The 17,080-nt window shown below is 41.5% G+C and overlaps 1 protein-coding gene across 5 annotated transcripts in view; it reads right to left on the bottom strand.

Annotated features, from left to right (window-relative positions):
- Positions 1-17,080, bottom strand: part of aff2 (ALF transcription elongation factor 2) — a 540,071-nt gene that overhangs the window by 51,597 nt on the left and 471,394 nt on the right. The gene's annotated exons all lie outside the window — the stretch shown is intronic.

The following is a 17,080-nucleotide window of genomic DNA, read 5'->3' as shown; positions in this document are numbered from 1 at the left end:
GTGGAGAAGATGGGTCTGCTGAAAGCTTTGGATGAGGTTGGGGGCTAGCATCAGGCGTGGGGGCATGTGCGAACATTTGCTTGATGTTAGCAGCGAGGGATGATGTGATAAATGGTCAGGAAAGATCTCTTTGAGACATCAACTCCTCAGCATTTAAGAAAGCTTTGCACCCTCCAATCACATATTCTCGCACTAACTCCATAAACAGTAACATTACCAACTCTCTTCAAATCACTGCAGCTGTGAAGTGATTATTAATGTCACTTTTTAAAGATTTTGAATTCTGACAGTGGCATATGAGTGTTGGTCTATTTTTATAAAGAGGTTTAAAATTAACAAGGTTCATTTTTCAGAAGCCATGATTTTAGACAAGAATTTGTCTTCAGAAATATTAATGGAAATAGGCAAGAGAAAATAATGGAAGATGTTAGTTTGTTTTGTTCAGAGTAATCGAGAATTGATTTTAGCTTAAGAAAACCCAGAGACTGGAATGGCTTTTGGAAGGTCTGACTGAAGCCACATTCAAGCAGTCTCTCCGAGATAAAGGAGAGTTATTAAGGAAATACATTACATCAGTAAAACAGTTCAGTTAGTGTAACCTCCAAACCAGGAGTGTTTACTTAGAAACCTTCAACATTGGTTATCTGAGGAAGTCTAAGATCTCAATGGCATGAGAATTTTCAAGAAGATTGCAAGGTTACAGGGATAGGGTAAAGGGTTTGTTCTGGGTGGGATGCTCTTCTGAGGTCAGTGTAGACTCGATGGGCTGAATGGCCTGGTTCCAAACTGTAGGGTTTCAATGAAAAAGGCATCGGACAAGACTGAAACAAAGAAGAAGTATTTCAGTCAAGCCTATACATTTGAAAGGGGAGGGAAATTTCTCTTGTTTTTTTACTAGTAACTGTAAAGTGATGATGTGGTTTTTGTTTTGTCATCTCTTTTGAAACCATTCAAACTGTGTTATATTTAGAGTGCTTAATTTTGTTTATTTTAATTTTCTATTTCCCTTTTGCAATGATATTCTGTTTCATTGTTAACGTCAAACCCACAGCCTTGTGTGCTTATGTTTCAGAGAAAATCCATCATGTTAAATTAAAACAAATATGATCTGTCAAGCCTTATTTCTTTCTGAAACCAACACAGAAAAAAACAGAGAAACTCAGCAGGTCTGGCAGCATCAGTGGAGAGAGAAACAAAATTAATGTTATGAGTCCGATATTTCTGTTCATTGCTGAAGAGAGCCAAACTGAACTTGAAATGTTAACTCTGTTTCTCTCTGTACAGATGCTGCCAGACCTGAGGAGTTTCTCCAGCAATTTTTGTGTTTCAGTTCTCTTGAATCTGCAGTATTTTGCTTTTATTCAAATGTTTCATTCTGAGATCTGACTTGCCCTGCAGTAACATCAGCTGGGACCATAACACATAACGGAAATAATTCCATAGAGGCCAGTGCCTTGTCCCCAAATCACCTTTTATTTATACGTGGAGATCCCCTGACACTGATCCAGCTCCCCCAGAGCCAGCTCTCAGTGTGAACAGAACCTCTGACACTGTTTCTATCTGTCAGCCAGAGCTCCCTGATTGGACCAGGTTAACAGCCCCAATCAGGGAACTCATATTCTATGAGGTCCACCTGGCTGGCCACATTACAATAATAATGTAAAACACTTTGACAATCACCATAAATAGAACAAAATTCTATCTTTTTGTTTTTATTTGGCCTTTTGACTTTATTCAAAATTTTAGCATTTCAGGTAACACCAGCAAAGAAATGTGAACCTAAACTTTGTTGGTGCTCAAATTTCACTATGGCCTTTGGTGCTGTCTAGAAATTCAATATTTCACCTTTAAGTATCAATTGGACTCTCTTCTCATCAAATCATTTAAGTACTCTATTGATATTGTTCTTTAAATGTCTTGGACTGTGCATTTCTCACTTCAATAACGGACACTCTGTTATCCAAAGCATTCACAAACAGTACACTTTTTGTTCAGTAATATCTACAGGAAAGGACAGAATAGATTGGAGCAGCACAAACGCTGGGGAGAAGGGGTGAGAATTTAAACAGAGTTGTGGTTCTGTTCGCCGAGCTGGAAATCTTTGTTGCAAACGTTTCGTCCCCTGTCTAGGTGACATCCTCAGTGCTTGGGAGCCTCCTGTGAAGCGCTTCTGTGCTGTTTCCTCCGGCATTTATAGTGGCCTGTCCCTGCCGCTTCCGGTTGTCAGTTTCAGCTGTCCGCCGGCCACTACAGCGGACAGCTGAAACTGACAACCGGAAGCGGCAGGGACAGGCCACTATAAATGCCGGAGGAAACACCACAGAAGCGCTTCACAGGAGGCTCCCAAGCACTGAGGATGTCACCTAGACAGGGGATGAAACGTTTGCAACAAAAACTTCCAGCTCGGCGAACAGAACCACAACAACAAGCACCCGAGCTACAAATCTTCACCCAAACTTTGAATTTAAACATAGGTTTTGTTTTTATTATTTATTCATTGCATACAAGAATCACTGATAAGGGCAGCATTTATTTCTCATTCCCATAATGCCTTGAGAAGGGGACGCATGAGCCTTCTGCATTTATACAATGGAATATATTTTCCTTGGGGTGGGTGAGGACATAGGTTTAGGGTGAGAGGGGAAAGATATAAAAGACATCTAATGGGCAACTTTTTATGCAGAGGGTGGTACATGTATGGAATGAGCTGCCAGAGGAAGGGGTGGAGGATAGTACAAATGCAATAATTAAAAGGAATCTGGATGGGTATATGAATAGAAAGGGTTTGGAGGGATATGGGCTGGGTGTTGGCGGATGGGACAAGATTGGGTTGGGATATCTGGTCGGCATGGACGAGTTGGACTGAAGGGTCTGTTTATGTGCTCTACATCTCTATGACGCTCTGAATAGGTTTGAGACTGATCCAGGCAGCAGTACTTAATCTGTTTGCCATAGTTACGTATGTTGATATAGACCAGATTAGGTGAGGACAACAGATCTCCATCTGCAAAGAATATTCGTGAAGCCGATGTGATTTTCCTAACATCCTTGTATTGTCACTATTACTGATATTAGTTCTTTTTTGTTACAAATTTTATAGAATGTATTTCACTGAAATTAAATCCCCCACCTAGTACAATGGCATTTGAATTCATGGTTTCCTCATCATGAGGCCATAATGCAAAAGATTCGATTCGATTTGATTCGATTTATTATTGTCATATGTATCTAGGTACAGTCAAAAGTTGTGTTTTGCGTGCAGTGCAGGCAACTCATACCATCCAAAGTGCTTAAAGGTAATAGAACACAGCGAGGAATACAATGTTATGGCTGCAGAGAAGCTGCAGAAAGAGCAAGATCAACATTAAATTTCAAGTTTTGAGAGGTCCATTTAGAAGTCTATCAACAGCAGGGAGGAAGCTGTTCTTGAACCTGTTGGGTACATGTGTTTGAGCTTTTGTATCTTCTGCCCGACAGAAGAGGGTAGTAGAGATTATATGTAGGATGGAGAGGCGGCAAAATTCAGGAACTTTGGATGACAAAAGAAATTGAGAGCTTAGTCAAAAAGAGGCATAGTTGAGATTTAGGAAACTGAAGACAGACAGAGCCCCTTGAAGAATACAAAGATTTTAGATTTAGATTACTTACAGTGTAGAAATAGGCCCTTCGGCCCAACAAGTCCACACCAACCCTCCGAACAGCAACCCACCCAGACCCATTCCCCTACATCTAACACTACAGGCACCTAATTCACCTAACCAGCACATTTTTGGACTGTGGGAGGAAATCAGATCACCCGGAGGAAACCCACACAGATATGGGGAAAACGTGCAAACACCACAAAGTTCCTTGAGGCAGGAAATGAACCCGGGTCTCTGGCGCTGTAAGGCAGCAGTGCTAACCACTGAGCCACCGTGCTGCCCACAGTGCACAGATAGCAGGAAAGAAGTCAAACAAGGAAGTACAAGGGCTAAAAGGGCCACAAAATGTCTTTGGTAAACAGGATTAAAGAAAATCCCAACGCATTTGATACATAACACAAGGAGCAAGAGGGGAGGAAAAGGACACTCAAGGACAAATGAGGGAATTTATATGTGGAGTGATAGGAAGTCGATGAGGTTCTTAACGAATACTTTGCATTGGTAATCACAAAGAAGGAGTACATGATAGATGGTAAGTGTCAGGAGGGTCATATTGATATTCTAGGATATGTCAATTTAAAAATGGGCTACGTATTGTGTCTTTGGAAAAGCACTAAGGTAAACAAGTCTCCAGCACCTGATAGGACCTCTCCCAGAATGCTGAGGGAGGCAGGTGTGGAAATTGCTGGGGCTTTGTACAAATCTTTGCATCCTCTTTGGTCACTAAGGAGGTTCCAGAGGATTGGAAAATAGCCAACATCGTTCCTTTGTTTAAGAAGGGTGTCAGGTTTAAAGTCTGGAAAATTAAAGGTCAGTAAGCCTGATGTCAGCTGTCAGGAAATTATTAGGGAAATTTTTGTTTTTGTGTATTTCAGATCTCCAGCACCTGCAGCTCTTTGTTGTATTCCCCCAGAACATTATCTGGGTCTCTGGATTAATAATCTAGTAATAATACCACTTGGCCATTGCCTCCCCCTACATATACTGGAATCTGAAATGGTTTCGTGTAGATCTTTAAAATGCATTTTCAATGTTATGAAATTATACTATCCAGAGGTGAACACCTGGACACCTTAATTAAAAATTCTTACTTCCGTGCTAAACCTATTTTGAGCTGGATTAATAAAACTACACCAAGTAATCATACCGAAATACATTAAGAATCACAGTTTAATGGATAGTGAAGAATAAAGGAAGTGACTCTGTTTTGCTAGACCAACTGTCTTAGGGAAGATTTTATATTTGTGACTTTGGAAATAAATGTTAGCACATAAGCAAAGCCTAACACAAGTAGTGCAATTTCAAGCATTTTTTTTAGGGCAATTCTTCAATTGGAGCCGAAGTCAAAATGCTGTCCCTATCATTTCCGGCTGGTGCTGTGTAGATCAGGAAGGCAGATAGTTTTCAAATGCTTCTTGAGCTACAGAGCTCACAGACGTTCAGTCTGTGAGCAACATGGATCAGGAACAACAATATGAAATAACAGAAAACAGTGAAATCAGGGCCCAAGACTTGTTAAATTCTCTCTGATTTATTTTTTAAGATTTTTATTCTGTCTGGCATCAGCCTCTAGCCACCCATGCAGTGACCCCTGACTATTACACTCTCCAGCCCTAAGCAAATATTTCTTCTGAATGGTTAAGGTCAGAAGCGATTTTCTTTCACCAGAAACCTAAAAGGGTGATCCATAACGTCCATGTTTTCTGTGCAACCACTCCAGCATAAGCATGCTGTTATTAAATGATCTTCAACACATCATTTACTATAATCTTGTGATAAATTGCCTTGAAGAATAATTTCAGCACTTTCAGAGATCATAATGTGCAATGACTTGCCTTAAAAATCATTAAACTTCTTAATATATTAAATTATTGCTTTCACACACTGTAATTGTGTAAAATCAACTGTTATGGCTATGCTATAATGTCATGATATTCCTCAGAGGGGTAAGATTCGTCAGCTAAATCAAACGTATCGTCGTGAAATTACGACCAATTAAATTTAGTGAAACCAATTAAAGTGGTCAGGATTTATTTGATCGATCACTCTGGTTTGAAACTGTTCTAATTCACTTAAGACCTTTCTCCTTTCTCTGAGCTAGTGGTAGAACGAATCCATAGTCACTGCACTCCACAGGAAACCAGCAGAACCTGGAAGCAAAACATTTGTCAAAATCATCGTTGGGTGGGCCAGAGTGGGTGTGGGGAGCTGCTGGCAATCGTTCACCGTGCAGGTTCGAAGGGTCTTTGGAATCAATGCTTGCATGTTCTGATACTGTTTCCTGTCAACTCACTCATTTTCAAACACATTAAACCGACAATGTGCTCAGGGACCTGCCAGAAATGAAAAGAAATATTTTGTACTCATCTGTTGTCATTCATGAGTTCAGATCATTCTGGATTCGAGTGGTGCTGGAAAAGCACAGCAGTTCAGGCAGCATCCGAGGAGCAGGAAAATCGACATTTTGGGCAAAAGCCCTTCATCAGATCATTCCAAAATGCTTTCCAGCCAATGAAGATATTTCTTGTTTGTTCATTGGCATCCATGGCTAGAACAATTTTAGTGCCCATCCCTAATTACCCCAGAGTTAGTGTGAGGGAACTGCTTTCTTGAACCACTGCACTCCTTGAGGCGTGGGGTCATTCAGTGAGGTTAAGGAGGGGGCACTAGTGACAGTGAAGAGATGGTGTTATATTTCCAAGTCTGGATGGTGAGTGGCTTAGAAGTGGTATTTCCATACACATGCAAACCAATCACAGATTTGGAAGGTCTATTCTCTAAGGGGGAGTCTTGGCGGGTGAATGCAGTGCACCTTGAAGATGGCACACATTGTTGGCACTGTGTGCCAGTGATGGAGGGTATGAAGCAGGCTAATTGTCCCAGATGGTGTCAAGCTTCTTGAGTGTTGTTGGACTGGCACTCTTCCAGGCAAGTGGGGAGTATTCCACCACACCCCTGACTTGTGCGTATCAGATGGTTTGCAGGTTTTGGGGAGTCAGGATGTCAGTTACTTGTTGCAGCATTCATAACCTCTGATTTTTTTGTAGTAGCCACTGTATTTATATAGCAAGGCAAGTTCAGTTTCTGGTCAATGGTAACCCCAGGATGTTGCTAGTGGGGAATTCAGTAATTGTAATCTGAGCATAGATCCTCAGATTCTCACTTACTGGAAATAGTCACTGCAAGTAGGGGTGTTTGTAAACTGTTTCGGTGCAGGAACATCTGCAGTCTATTTGTGTCCAGTAAATTCCCAGAGACTTTTCACTGAATATATTTTAAGGATGAGTTGCCTCGCCTTCATTGAAATTGCACTGTGAAACCTTTGCTTTCACTTGAAGGGGCAGACAGAGCTTTGATTGCATGTCCCCAAATACTTTACTCTCTTACAGGAACTAAAATGAATCTTGCAACTGAGTGAAATAAATAATTCCTTCGAACATTGAACTGTACAGCACAGGAACGGGTGTTCCAGCCCACAATGTTGTGACAAATATGACGCTAAATTAAACTAATCCCGTCTACCTGCCCTTGGTCCATATCCCTCCATCCCTTGCATATTGATGTGCTTATCTAAAAGTCCCTTAAAAGCCCCCTATCATTTCTGCCTCCACCACCACCCTTGGCAGCATGCTCCAGACTCCTACCACTCTCTGTGTCAAAAACTTGCCCCTCGCATCTGCTTTGAAACTACCCCCCCACCTTAAATGCATCCTCCCTAGTATTAAACATTTCAGCTCTGGGAAAAAGATTCTGACTGTCAACCCTATTCACGTATCTCATAATTTTATAGACTTCTATCAAATCTCCCCTCAGATTACTCGGCTCCAGACAAAACAACCCTGAGTTTTTCTAGCCCCTCCTTACAGCTCATACCCTCTAATCCAGGCAGCATCCTGGGAAACCTCTTCTGTACCGCTCCGAAGCCTCCACATCCCTCCTATAATGTAGCAATACTCTAAATGTGGCCAATTCCTTGACCCGTTTCATGAGATTGGTTATGTTTTTATGAAGGTACATTTAAAATCTCCCACTAGCAATGCATTTGGTGAGCTTATAGAATATAACTATGCTTTGAATGCCTTTATAACCATACCTGCATTTACATAGCACCTTTAAGGATGTCAACATGTTTTCCTAACAATACAGTGGATTGTCACTGATGAGATGTGTAAAACTTGGCAGAAAGTTTTGCACACAGTAAACTCCCATGACTAGCTATATCATTTTTTTAAATTGTTGAGTGATAAATATTAACCGGGACAGTAGGGATAGCTCTTCTGCTCATCCTTGGAATAGTGCCATGGGATATTTTATGTACAGCCAAGAAGCTGGACAGGACCTTAATGAGATATCTCACCTGAAAGACAATCGTTCAGCAATGTAGCACTCCCTCTTTGTGGGCAAAGGTTAAGGTCAAGTAAGTCAACATAGTCCTACCAGACCTTGGGGATGCTCTCTCTTTTAGGAAAGATGATTGCTGATAGTTTAACCTGATGGTCACCAGGCAGGGGAGAGGTTGAGAAGGAAAGGTCCTCATGGTAACCTCAGCCAGGGCCTAAAATGAACCCATGTTGTTGGTGTCACTCTGCATCACAAACCAACTGTCCAGCCAACTGAGCTAACTGACCCCCTCTCATTACAGTATAAGGGTTTCAGCCTTGATTTCTGTGCCCCAACATGCAACGTGACTCAAAGAGAAAAGTAATGCCAACTGATCTAGAGCTGTCTCTCAAGGATTCAGATTAAGTGTCAACTCGACTTAGAGGCATATCAAACCATAAGGATGGGGAGCAGAAGTGGAGCATAACGCTCAACGAACCATATTGACGTCAACATTTAATAAGAACGTTGTTGAACTTGGGCTTCGATTCGACTTTCCCAACCATTGCTTAAAAGACAAAAAGAATCTGTTTATTGTAACCTTACATATTTTCAATGTGGCATATCCACCCCTCTCCAGGGCAGAGAACTCCAAATACTCACAACCAAAACTCGAAAGGAATTTATCCTGCTCTCAGTCCGAAGTAATCAGCCCTTTGTTTTGGATTTCCCAGCCAGAGGAAACATCGCAGTCCCGACTCTGTCAGACCTCCTCTGAGTCCTGATTGTTTCAACATGATCACCTGACATTCTCAAACTGTCGAGAACATGGACTCAAGTGACTCAGCTTCTCATTGCGAGAATCCCCAGGGATCATTCTTTGACAGGCTACTCCAATGGAAGTACATCCTTCTTTGTACTTTGTCTTAAATTCACTTTTTAAAAAAATTCCTTCTTTCATCTTGTTACATTATCGTGGATGCACCGTTATTCTGAAACATTTATTTCTTTATTTTTCTAATTTATTACAATGATTTTGTGCTTTTGAATTTCTGTAATGCTGGGTAGTTTATTTTTCTAAGGTTTTTTTCTCTGAGATTTTGTACTCAAGAATCTGTGCCTGATACCTTTGTATTTATGATGGAACCGCAAGTGCTGACTTCTAAACTTTTCACTGTATTCATGTGAATATGTGTGGCAATAAAGCTAACTCCATTCATTTAAAAATGGAAGTCGAAATTGTGGTCAGAATTGCATGTGTGATCTTATCAAAGCCCTATACAAGTCCTGTAGCAAGACGTTTTTCCCTTGAACTCCACTCCTCTTGCAATGAAGGTCAACATGCCATTTAGCTTCCTAATTGTTTGCTGTACGCGCAAATTGTTTGTGCTCCTTGGGTGAGCAACATGTGCAACATAATTTAAATGTTTAATTCTTTTAATAAACATTCTGATTTGGTGTTCTTACAATCAAAATGAATAACCTCACACTTCTCCACATCCTACTGCATTTGGCACCATGTTGCTCCCTCACTTAACCTGACTACCATTTTGTATCCCCCCCCCCCCCCCCCTCACACAGTTTACATTGCCGCAGATTGTTGTTTCATTAGCAAATGTAGATACACAATTTTCTGTCTCTTTGGCTAAGTCATTAATATTGATTACAAACAGTTGAAGCTCCAGCCTGATCCTTATGGCACTCAGTCTGCCAACTTGACGAGTGCCTCTTTATTCCTGTTCTTTGCCTCCTGTCTGTTAACCAATGCTCTATCTATACCTATGTATCTTCCCCAGCTTTATGAATCCTTAGGAAGCTTCAATGTGACAGTACCTTTCAGAAATCCAGGTGTACAAACCCTCCCTGATCTACTCTATTATCTGTATCTTCAAAATACTCCAATATATTAGTCAAATAGGATTTCCCTTTTGTAAAAAGACATTGGCATGTTTCAATGGCACTATGATTTTCACCGTGCATTGTTAAACTGAGTTCCCTCATAACAGATTCCACAACTTTGATATCAAGCTAAAGGACCAATAATTCCCTTTATTCTCTCTTCCTCCTTTCCTGAATTGGTGTTACATTTCATAATTTCCAATCTGCTGGGACCACTCCTGAAGCTAAGCAAAAGCATAGCCAGTACATTCACTCTCGTTTGGAACCTGAGGATATCAGATCCTGGGGATTTGTTGTATTTTACTCCCTGAGCATCTCCAGTGTCTTTTTTTTCCTGCTGATATTAATTACCTTAATTTCCTCACTCGAATTAGCCTTTGGTTATTCTCTATTTACACTGTGAAGACAGACACAAAAACCTGAATTTTTTATGCATTAGTTTTAAGAAAGGATTCTTGCGAGTGACAAGTTGCCAATTAAGGGGGATTATTGTTTGGCTCATTAATACCACAACTCACCTTATTAAAACTCAGCTTCCCACCGTACCAAACTAGACATTGAGAACCCTCAACATAGAAGTCAGAGCGGTTACCTGACAACTTTGGCTCACCACTTGCTCTAAAGGACTTCCATGTTGGATACTAGACACCAACATCTCCAGACACCCTCCATGGTACCAATCGCATGCAGCCCACCTCCCTGGACACTGGCATCCAACATGTGCCGGACTCCCTCATGGCACATCTCTGATCCGTTTATGGTGCACTATACCTCAGGCTGCACCGGCAACTAATGCTACAGTTCGGACCCTGTCTGTCTGTTGAGGGCCATACATCCATCATATCGAGCACCCCAGGCTGCATCTGTGGCCCGTTTGCTTGCTCCCATATTGCTCACTCACTCTGTAATGTTCACAGCACCTCTGCCTTGCACTGCCTTCCCTTAGCCTTTTGTGTTTCTTCCACTTAACAAAGAAACCAGGCTCCAATTGTTTTTGTATTGCCTTGCTGTTCACTAAGACACAAAGGCAGGAGGCTTATTTTGGATGTGAGCAGGACTCAGTAAAATCAAACAAGAAAACTTCTGCTCAGTCAGCTGCTCGGAGTGGTCAGAGTCATGATCCTCTCCACATAAGGATCCTGTCTTTACACTTTCTGCCCTTTGGTGGGCTGTTTTCCTCCAGGAATGAGAGAGGCAGATATAAAGGGAATTAAAGGAGGGGGCACAACCTTTACTTCTGGTGTCTTGAGTGAATGAGAAGGCAGGTTAATGCTGTGGCGGTTTTAGTGTGTGACAGTGAGTGGGGAAGATGCAGGTTAATGCTGGAGGAGGTGGGTGTGAGTGGGAAAGATGCAGGTTAATGATGGAGTGGGGTAAATGCCATTGACTGTACAGGGCGCCTCCAGACATACAGTGCTCACTCAGATGCACAGTGGGTATTTATTGATGGCATCTGCATCAGGGAGGCCTGTCAATTCTGGGATTTCTGGTGTGTGGAAAGCTGTTCCAGGAAAGGCATGTGGGAAGATGGGGCTAGATATGGAAGCCACTGACGCAGGGAAGATAGTTAATGAGGCATGTTTGCTGAGATACAACACGAAAACATGCTAGTACCATGGAAAATAACCCTTGACAAAAATTCAGTGCAACTCAAAATTCACTACAAAAATGCAAGATTTAGCCCAAAGATTTTGTTCACTGCCTGTTATTTCCTCATTTCCCCTCACTAGCTCTCTTGCTCCAGCTTCTCAGGGACCCATATTTATGTTAATATTTATTTCCTTCTTATATTCTTGCAAGAGCTCTGTTTTTATATTCCTGGCTAGTGTACTCCAATATTCTTGCTTTTCCTTTGTATCAAATTTTTGATGAGCCTTTGTTGGCTTATAAAACAAATCCAATCTTCAGATTTACCTCATCTATGCAACATTACAGGCCTCTTTTGATCTCATACTACCATTACCCCCCTCAGTAAGCTGCAGATGAATTTTCTGTTTCAGTTTTTGTTCGTCAGTGGAGCTTATTTTTGTTGAACATTTCTGTAAATGTTTCCCACTGTTTACATACTGTCATACCATTACCCAATCAACATTAACCATGCCATCCTTCAAATGACAATAAAATTGGCTGTTTTAGGATTAAGATTCTTGTTTGTGGATGTAGTGTATTGCTTTTGAATATGGAATTCAATTTTATTATGATCATTAGTCCCCCGCAGATCTTTTACTCTGGCATTATTATTTAACTCTGTAAAGGGGAGGTGATGGCTGAGTGGTATTATCACGAGACAATTAACCAAGAGACCCAGGGAATGTTCTGGGGAGTAGGGTTCAAATACTGCTACGGCAGATGGTGGAGGTTGAATTAAGAATCTAATGATGACCCCGACATCGTTGGTGATTGTCAGGGAAAAACCAATCAGGCCTACATGTGACTCGAGACCCAAATGCACAATGCTGGATCTAAAATTGCTTAACCCTGATTGGTTCCACAACATATTGCAATTGGAAACTCTTGCAGAAGTATTCTACAAACTCCTCTCCCTGATAATATTTAATAATTTGGTTGCTCCAACTTATGCTAAGATTAAAGTCCCTACCAAAAATATATTGCTTTTGTTAGGACAATACAGTCATTTATTTTTTAATGCCCTGTCCAATGTAATAACTACTATTCGGGGGTCTTTAAACCTATCCCACCAGAATTTTCTGATCTTTGCTCTTTTTAATCTTCAACAATGCTGATGCTACTTCCTGATTGTCAGACCCCAGATGGTTTCTCACTCTCCACCTTGTGATATTTTTATTACGAGCACCAAGTCTCTTTCTTTACTTACTGCTTGTTTCTTTTTGCAATGACAACTTTCTGAGTTTATATCTTCTCGCTTTGGACACCTTGTAAGCATTTCTTCGTAACTGTGATTATATCTAAAACATTTATCTCTACAGTTCATCTACCTGATTGTGCACATTCAGATAAAGTAATTTCAAATTGATTTTTTTTTAACCACTGCCCTTTGCAGAGATCCCACTCTCGATGAACTGTTACAGTGACATGCACAATATGTCCCTTCCTGACCAACTCAACTTGCCTTTACCCACATCAATATACTTTTCTACTGCCTTAACTTTTATCAATGGATTTCTAAATCTCTCTTCACCTGAATCCTACAACCAGTCTGTTACTTGAGCGATTTTGCCCTACTCTTACCATATTTACTGGTGCACTGTGATGTTTGTATGCTCTGTTTCTCCCTATTATAGGGGAAAGTGAAGACTGCAGATGCTGGAGATCAAAGCTGAAAAATGTGTTGCTGGAAAATCGTAGCAGGTCAGGCAGCATCCAAGGAGCAGGAGAATCGATGTTTTGGGCATAAGCCCTTCTTCAGGAACTTTTCCAGCAACACATTTTTCAGCAGCTTCTCCCTATTATACTCCAGCTACCATTATCCTGCATCATTTCCTGCACTACCGTCATTTCTCTCTAATGTCACAAGTGTTTCCCTCTCCCCCACCACCACCATGCCCCATCCCTATTTAGTTTGCAGCCCTCTCTGTTGCTCTAGCAATACCTTGAACTGAAAACAGTCCCAAAAACACAGCTCCCCCCTTTCTCTAGTTATGGTGCTGGCACCTCATGATTTGAAACCACTTTCACCTTTGAGCCACCCACTCAGCCAGGGGGAGGTGACGGCTGAGTGGTATTATCATGAGACATTTAACTGAGAGACAAGGGTAATGTCCTGGGGAGTCGGGTTCAAATTCTGCTACGGCAGATGGTGGAAGCTGAATTAAGAATTTAATGATAACCGGGATATCATTATCGATTGTCAGGGAAAAACCAATCACGCCTACATGTGACTCCATCCCACAGCAATGTGGTTGACTCTGGGCAATTAAGGATGGGCAATAAATGCTGGGCCAGGTAGTGATGCCCTTATCCATGAATGAATAAAGAATAAATTCAGCTGGTTTAGTCTGTGCCAATTTGCTTGTGATTCAGATAACAAACCAGAGATTATTACCTTTGCAGCTCTGTTTTTCTTCTAAATTAACTCCTAACATTTTGCACTGACACAGCAAAGCCTCTTTCTTAATTCCAACTATTTTATTGGTTCTGTCATGGACTATGACAACTGAATCCTTTCCCTTCTACTCTTCAGACTCAAAGAGATGTCCTTAACCCAGATATAGGGCCGGCAAGTTATCCTTCAGAATTCCTGTTCTTGGCTATAGAGAATGACATCTATTCCTTTCCTACAATGATGTGGGTTTTTCATTTCAGATACTCGAAAGGCGTCTGGTACCACAATATCAGTTTGCTTGTTCTCATTCCAGTCTCTGCACTTGACCACACAAGCTGCAGGAACCTCAATCCTGCATAGAAAATTGCAGGGAGTAAGAAACACAGAAGTTGCTGGAAAAAATTTGCAGGTCTGGCAGCATCTATGAAGAGAAATCAGCGTTAACATTTCGGGTTGAGTGACCCTTCCTCCGAACTTCACTGAAAAGCCGAGACGGCAATTTCTGTTTTTGTTTCTGATTTACAGCATCCGCAGTTCTTTCAGACTTTATGCATGGAGTAAACCTGCTCTATTGCTACCTTCTGGATATCCAGTCACTCCAGTCACACTCTCCCATCCCTAAATGATGACCACCAAAGCAGAAACACATACTCCAAAGGATGCGATTCCCTGCTGGAACAATGTTTCTGTGGAAGATCCCACTCTCTCTTGCATTGCAATGTCTGAAGCTCTGACTCCAACTCATCAACTCAGAGTTGAAATTCCTTGAGCTGCACAAACTCACTGCAGATGTAGGTGCCATCGAACAAACTGGTGTTCATTGGTACCCACGTGCTACAGTTGCAACACATCACCTTTTCTGCCATCCTTCTGGTGTTTATTTCACAAAATACATTTCATGTTCAGAAATATAGAGTCATAGAGTCATACAGCATGGAGACAGCATTCTGGCCCATATCGATCCATGCGACCAAAATGTCCGTCCATACTAACCCCATTAGTATATCCTACTAATACTTTCCTATCCGCAATGTATTCGGCTTGAATCTGTAGTTGGATTAAATAGGTTGAGTGGTTAAGATATAAATTGAATGCAATGCTGACATTTCCTCAGTATGACTTTAAACAACTCATGGTTAGAAGAGTAAAATCTTAAAACTCACTAAGCAATCACTTACCTGCTCATCAAAGGAATGCGTCTGAAAACTTAGAAAACATAGCGTAAGACAAAGCACCTCTGACCCCCTCTGTGTCAAATTCCCCTATGCATGAAATTCCCAGGTTAGCACTTGCAAACACTCTGTTGATGACACTCTGCATTCCCTCACTAATATTAAGGCATCCCGGCCTTGGCAGTACGATAGAAAACTGTCAATGCAGCCCCAGGGTCAACACTGTACATGAAAGTCTGCACAGTGACCCTTATCTGAACCATCATGCACCAGAGGTGTGAGGAAAGCTTTCACTGTTACACCACCAGAATGCCTACACAGAACGGATGCATTCAGTCATGGAACAGCTGTTTCTTAATTCTACCAGTGAATGGGCCCGTGTAACTGCATTAATTTGTAATCCTTGTGGATGCGAAACGAAAAGAAGGTTATCGCAAAGGAAAAAAACAAACCCTCCTCGCGGCATTACATATCTATTAGTGTCTGATCAAAATGGAGATGGAGGGTGGTCTTGCTAAGCCGTATGCTTGAAAACAAATCTAAACAATGTGAATTAGTCAAAAACATTCTGCACAAAGGTTCTAGCAATGGTGCAATGTCCTGGGAGCCAGACAGACAGCATCAGATACTGAGCTTGGTTGATTGACGAGTATGAGGTGATAATGAGCAGGGCTGGGAATTGAATTCAAGAGTGAAGGCAGGGTCAGAACCTAACACTAAAGACTCTTCCATGGAATTTCTGAACACAACATCATTAGCAGCGCTCTCTTTCTCATGTCACAGGCCAAAATTCCCAGCAGCATCTGCTCCTCTTGGATCATTGACCATCGTTAGGTTTATCCTTCTGTCACAGGAGCCCTCTGTTATGAACCCCCGGTCTGAATTCCTTCCTTCTTTCATGTGTCGGCGTACTCGCCTCACAGTCTGGCTGCTAGCAACTTAGAACAGGAGTCAAAACTGGCACTCTCTCCATCTCCAGGTGGAAATTTTCCAACATTGCAAAGATTTAATGCAAGGGAACTAACCTCCATGATATTACACAGCACTGGAAGAATGTAATTTCCATTAAAAACAATCATCAGCAGCCGTATTTCATTGGCTGTGTCTTAAAAGGCTGGAGTTAGAAATTGCATTTATAATATCCTCCAATGTCTACACTTTTCTGACAGGCATTAAGACATTTCCATTAAAAAGCAGGAAAAACAATTGATATGGCTCATGTAAGACCCAGATGTCAGAGGAGTCACAACCTGACCATTGGGCAAGAACAAGAATCTGACAGGAGGAGGGGTGGGGACTGCTTGTGGCAATACTCACCATCAGTCAAGTGCCAAGGCGTGGGATGACAATATGCAATCAGGCAGGCAAAAGTGGATACTGCAGATACTGGAGATTAGAGTCAAGATTAGAGTGGTGCTGGAAAAGCACAGCAGGTCAGGCAGCATCTGAGGAGCAGGAAAATCAACGTTTCGGGCAAAAGCCCTGAATATTCAAGGCAAACTCATGATCTACAGGTGGGCCAAAGGGCCTGTTCCTGTGCTGTCTTGAAGAAAAGACAGGGAGTCTTAAAGTAAAACACCAGCAGCCCCACATGTGAAGAGTGTGGGGAATATCAGGGTGTTACACTGAGGAGTATGGTAGATATCAAAGTGTTCCAATGAGGAGTTTTGGGATTATCAGGGTGTTACAGTGAGGACTGAATATTGAAATAGGTGTCTTTCATGTCAACTGACCGAGAAACTTAGATTTTTTGGTTTTAGCATAACAAATAACAAACAGGGGTGGGCCATTCAGTCCACTGAGCCTCCTCCATCATTAAATCCAATCATGGCAATACATAGATGACAAGCTCCATTTACACTGATCAATCTCATTGAGATTGATTCAAAGGTCCTACAAAACATCCCTAATGCATTTGTACTAGGTTATAAATTCCCCATGGGAGGTGGCCAGTGTAATGACAAGTTGATAAAGTAGCAAAAAAAATGAAATAATTGATAAAAATTATGGTTTGCTCTCAACAG

Source organism: Chiloscyllium plagiosum, unplaced genomic scaffold, assembly GCF_037043375.1.
Source record: "Chiloscyllium plagiosum isolate Xiang-an unplaced genomic scaffold, Cpla_swu_hap1 HiC_scaffold_11, whole genome shotgun sequence".
In the NCBI taxonomy this organism is placed as follows: Eukaryota; Metazoa; Chordata; class Chondrichthyes; order Orectolobiformes; family Hemiscylliidae; genus Chiloscyllium; species Chiloscyllium plagiosum.
Note: the sequence above shows the minus strand (reverse complement) of the source record. Positions and strands in the feature narration are given on the sequence as shown.